A 6,312-nucleotide genomic window follows, 5' to 3' on the forward strand; every position below is an offset into this window, starting at 1 on the left:
ACATCCGTCTCAAACAAGTGGGTAGTGTATACGTAAAAAATCACCCACATACGCTTTTTTATATGTGTTGGTAAAACTAGTAGGAAGGGTGGCAGGCAAAATGACCATCTAGGATGGGTTTTACGATTGTTATAAACGTAGGAGCAGGGACAGGCACAAGGGAAGAGTGAGCGACAGGAAAGCCAGCAGGAGCTGCGAAGGTGTAACTAGTGTATCTACAGGGCTGCTACCAGTATAAATAATAGGGCCCGTAATACTCAGCAAGGTCCGGCTTCGTGGGAGCCACAATTAGACGGTGGGTCCTGTTCCTCAGTGATGTATATATGGTCATTCCTCTGACTGCTCCATTAAACCCTACCAACTTCACAACCTGTGAATCAGACTTATGTTGGGAACCGCCTGAATGCAGCCCTGTGTAAGATATTAGAGACAATATAGGGAAGAGATCCCCAACCTTTTTATATCCATGAGTCACGTTCAAATGGAAAAAGTGTTGGGGTACCAAACAAGAGCTATGATTGGCTATTTGGTAGCCCCTATTTTGACTGGCAGGCTACAGGAGGCTCTTTTGGGCATTACAAGCCAGGAATTCAAAAATAAGTGCCTACTTTGAGGCTGCTGGGTACAACATCCATGGGGCACAAAGGCCCAGGCCTAGGGCAGTACAAATTTAGGGGCGGCATGCTGCCCAGCCACACTGAAATTTTGATTTTGTTCCTATACAGAGCAATGGGGACCGGACAAGCAGAAACTTTAACGCGTCCTCTCCCCACTGCTCCATATGTGATTTAAGGGGGGGGGGGGGTTTAGGGCACCCTGTTCTTAAATCCAGCACTGCTAGCAAAATTATTCACACTACAGAAAAACAGACCAGGGTGGTACTGTAATTAAAAAAAAATTTAATAGATTGTTGATATAAATATAATAGATATAAATATTACATTTATAAAATATACCCACAATATCCATCAATAAACAAATCAGTACATACCACCCAGCAAAAAGGAATAAAGGCAGATACTCTGGATGAGAGTCAAGAGTTCCCTTGACAAAGGCGTTTGAGCTGAAACGTTGGGGTATTCTCTCATCCAGAGTATCTGCCTTTTTGCCAGGCGGTATGTATTGAGCAGGTTTGATTTTTCCCGTCACATCGGGGACCACTTCAGTTTACTGATGGGGTCCTTGCTCTGACAGCTCCTATTGTTGTTGTAATACGATTATTTGGGCCAAGGGCCAAAGAATCGGATTACTCAGATATTGCCCACCTTAGGCCTATTGGTGGAAAGATCTTGTTTGGCAACCTCACCAGACAAGCAAATCTTACCGTGTGTGGCCAGCATTGGAATGACTAGTTGTTTGGGTGTACAACTTGATTAGAGTGCTGTTCTAAGCACTTTTGCAATTAACAATTAATTTTTAATTCCAAGATATTTATTACTGCTTGTAAGCCAACGTCACTGGTGATGTTTCCCATAAGAACCAATCACATCTTTGCTTTTTTTTTTCTAACTTGTAGGTGACTGTTAAAATCTAATTGCTGATTAGTTGCTATGGGCAACATTACCAGCGATGTTGAATTATACACTCTAATAAATATGCCACTAAGGGGGAGATTTACTAATCCACGAACGGTCCGAAGGTGTCCGAATGCGTTTTTTCGTAATGATCGGTATTTTTGCGACTTTTTCGTCGTCATCGCAACTTTTTCGCATGTCCCGCGATTTTTCCGTCGCTGCCGCGAAAAAATCGGATTGGTTTTTCCGCTGTTTACTATTGCGAAACAATCACAACGGCAACGAAATAGTCGCGCAAAACACGATAAAGTCGCAAAATTTTCGTTTCCAATACAATTTTTTCCCTTTCGGGATTCGGATTCGTGGATTAGTAAATCTGCCCCTAAGTGTTAAACTACTGTTAATATTTTGTTACAACTGTGCCACCTGCTGGTCACTTTCTGAACATGAGGTAGTCAATGATGTTGTGGAGGAAGTTGTTAGGGGAAAGAAAGAGGGATGTTCTTCTGGTTACAGTACTTTTAACCCTTTATATATTGGAACTAAAAATAAATGAATAATGCATGTAAATTGCAAAAGTGCTTAGAACAGCACGCTCATCAATTTTACATCAACTTATTTTAAAGGTTTATCCTTTAAGCCAAACTCCACTGACCCCCAGTGAACTGACTGACTTATTAGCAAATTAATTAATGGAACTAGTATTATGAACTACTTATAAGAACTCTTACTAACAAGCATTCTTAAGGTGGCCATACACGCACCGATATTATCGTACGAAACCTCGTTTCGTACGATAATCGGTGCGTGTATGGTATGTCAGCGAGCCGACCGATGTCGCAGGAAGCTGCTGAAATCGGTCGGCTCGTCGATCGGCCAGGTTAGAAAATTTTGATCGGGCGCCATAGAAGGCGCCTGACCAAAATTCTCCCTTCAGAGCTGAATCGGCAGAAGGAGGTAGAAATCCTATTGTTTCTACCTCCTTACCTGCCGATTCAGCCCTGAATGGTGTGTGGCGGATCTGACGATGTTTCGTGCGACCGATGGTCGTACGAAACATCGTCGGATCGCCACGTGTATGGCCAGCTTTATCTGCATTTTTATATGCTGGATCTTTCCATGTGATTGCACTGCACCATGCCATATTTTATATAATAAACTGACTACACTGGCTTAAAGTTTCAGCATCTCTATAGTAGTAATGATATAGGTCTTTAAGCTATTGCCACACCATGCCTATGGCGTATATATTCAGCAAGCCAAAAAACGCTTGCCGTAAATATGCATCATACGCACCATATGCTCCTTCCTGTGCCTGCACCCGAATGAATGGAATACGCTCAGGTGCAGGCACATGTAGCCGAAATACGCATAAAAGCACGTGTCTTTGCATTCTCTCACTTTTTATGCGGATTTTGGCTACATGTGCCTGCACCAGAGCGTATTCCATTCATTCGGGTGCAGGCACAGGTAGAAGCATATGGCGCTTATTTTCGGCTTGCCGAAAATATACGCCATATGCTAAGTGTGGCATTAGCCACTTCTGCAACTTTGGCAAATCGCAGCGCCGCTTATGCCATCCCAACGGCAATTTACATTCTAGCCGGTGGGATGGCATTGCGGGGAGATTAGTTGCCCGTGGCAACAAATCTCCCCGTGTGTCACTGCCCTTACAGTTGTCACAGGAACTCCTTATCTGGGAACATTCTGGGACAGTGCACATTCTCAGTTCTGATGCTACAGGGCTAGCTAATTATTTAATTCTGATGCAAATGCCCTGAAATGTGACTCTGAATGAACTAATCAGCCTTTTATTGTTATTTTATATTCTATTTATGCCATATATTTGAGTCGGTCCCTAAACTGACAGCAGCACAAAGCATGTGCAGTGAATCAGCAGAAAAGAAGATGGGGAGCTACTGGGGCATTTTTGGAGGCACAGATCCCTGCTAAAGGCTAAAAGGCTGTGGTTGCCTTCCGCTGGTAAAGAAGCCCAAAATATAACGTACAACATTTCTGCCCTACTTCTTGGGCCATTCCTCGCTTATGTTTATTTTTGCAAGAGCCTGTTCTTTGCCTCAGTTACAAATCTCTCCCTCACTGGCTTATCTATGGTACTGAAAGAAAAATAAACAAATATATAAAAAAAAAATATATATATATATATATATATAGTGTCATATGAAAAAGTTTGGGTACCCCTCTCACCCTGCATAATAATTTACTCCACTTTCAACAAAAAAGATAACAGTGGTATGTCTTTCATTTCCCAGGAACATCTGAGTACTGGGGTGCTTTCTGAACAAAGATTTTTAGTGAAACAGTATTTAGTTGTATGAAATTAAATGTAAAAAACTGGCTGTGCAAAAATTTGGGTACCCTTGTAAATTTTGCTAATTTGAATGCATGTAACTGCTCAATACTGATTACTGGCAACACCAAATTGGTTGGATTAGCCCAGTAAGCCTTGAACTTCATAGGCAGGTGTGTCCAGTCATGAGAAAAGGTATTTAAGGTGGCCAGTTGCAAGTTGTGCTTCTGTTTGACTCTCCTCTGAAGAGTGATATCATGGGATCCTCAAAGCAACTCTCAAAAGATCTAAAAACAAAGATTGTTCAGTATCATGGATTGGGGGAGGCTAAAAAAAAAAAAAGCTCTCAGAGGTTTCCCATAGAAACTCAGCTCTTAACCTCCTCTCCTGAGCTTAGCTTACAGGAGAAGGAAAGGTAAAAACTAAGTAAGCTTTATCAGAAAGGTTTATGTAAATACACCCATAAGCACTCACAGAATCGCTGCACTGAGTCCTCTGTCAAAAGATTTGTTGTCTCTGTATTCCTGTGCCAGAGACATGCAGCTCTTTCCTCTTTCCCCTCTTCAGCTCCCCCCCCTTAGGAATGTGGATCTGAGCCAATCAGCAGGAAGCTTCCTCATAGTCTTACAAACTGAGCATGTACATGGGTCTTGGTGCAGGAGTGAGGCATTATGAGAACTTTCTTTACACAGCTCAGCGTTTGTTTTTTTTCCTATGAGGCTTCTGATCATCTGAACGGGAGAAATATGGGGAAATAATAATAATAATATTGAGAGAACTGAAATTATACCTGCAGCTCTACAATTCAGCACAATTTACACAAAAAACATCTGTATGGCAGGGTGATGAGAAAGAAGCCCCTTCTGCACTCACACCACAAACAGTCGCTTGTTGTATGCAAAAGCTTGTTTAGACTAGCCACAGTCATTTTGAAACAAAGTGCTTTGGACTGATTAGACAAAAATTTAGTTAATTTGGTCATAACAAAAAGCGCTTTGCATGGCAGAAGAACACCTGCTACCTACTGTCAAATTTGGTGGAGGTTCCATCATGCTCTGGGGCTGTGTGACTTGTTCAGGGACTGGGGCCATTGTTAAAGTCAAGGGTCGGATTAAACCCAATATCAACCAATTTTTCAGGATAATGTTCAAGCATCAGTCACAAAGTTGAAGTTACACAGGGGTTGGATATTCCAATACAATGACCCTTAACACAGCTGGAAATCTACAAAGGCATTTATGCAGAGGGAGAAGTACAATATTTTGGAATGGCTGTCACAGTCCCCCGACTTGAATATCATCAAAAATCTATGGAATGGTTTGAAGCAGGCTGTCTGTGCTCGGCAGCCATCAAATTTAACTGAACTGGAGAGATTTTGTATGGATGAATGGTCAAAAATACCGCCATCCAGACACTCATCAAAGGCTAGGGGAGGCATCTAGAGGCTGTTACATTTGCAAAAGGAGGGTCAACTAAGTACTGATGTAATATCTCTGTTGGGGGGCCCAAATTTATGCACCCGTCTAATTTTGTTATCATGCATATTGCATATTTTCTGTCACTGCTGAAAACATGCCATAAGGCATGTTATATATGAAAAGGAAGTGCTCAACCAATGATAAGCTCCAAAGACTTAAGAGGGGTTCCCAGACTTTTTCATATGACTGTGTATATATACAGTCAATGGTAGCAGGCACTCAGGTTTAATTCCTTTCTGATAGCCTGGGTGCTGTCCAGAAAATAAGGTATTTAGTACATAATGGAGATCTGCACATAACAGGGCTTAGAGATGATGAAGAATGCTGATGTTTTGGCCTACACAAAGGCCATATATATATATATATATATATATATATATATATATATATATATATATATATATATATATATATATATATATATATATATTGTATCTACATTTTGCTAAACTGCTTGACTTATATTGGTTGCTTTTTACACAGAATCATGTACCCTTATGCTGAAATAAACTTAATTCTGTGTAAAGTACAAGGAAGATAGGCATCCTGTAAGCAAATAAAGGCAGATATAGAACTGAACCTGTCAATAAAATGTCTGCATTTTCAGAAGCCCAAAAAGGCCACTGCTCAAAGGATTAAAGCAAGTGCTGTGAACAGGGACATAGCAGGCTGGAATGCATAAGAAAATCTTTAATGGGATACTGTTGTGATTTTTATATTGTACTTTTTAGCAAATAATTCACTCTGCCATTTTAAATTTTATTCTTGAACCAACAAATGTATTTTTTTTAGCTATAATATTGGTGTGTAGGCACCATCTTAGTGCATTGTGCCTGAGTCTGAGCTTTCAGAAAGAGCCAATGCTACACATTAGAACTGCTTTCAGGTAACCTATTGTTTCTCCTACTCCCATGTAACTGAAGGAGTCCAAGGCCAGACTTGGATTTCTTATTATTGAGTGGTATTCTGATATCTACTGGGAGCTGCTATCTTGCTACCTTTCAATTGT

The sequence above is a fragment of the Xenopus tropicalis genome, chromosome 1, assembly GCF_000004195.4.
Source record: "Xenopus tropicalis strain Nigerian chromosome 1, UCB_Xtro_10.0, whole genome shotgun sequence".
Taxonomy (NCBI): Eukaryota; Metazoa; Chordata; class Amphibia; order Anura; family Pipidae; genus Xenopus; species Xenopus tropicalis.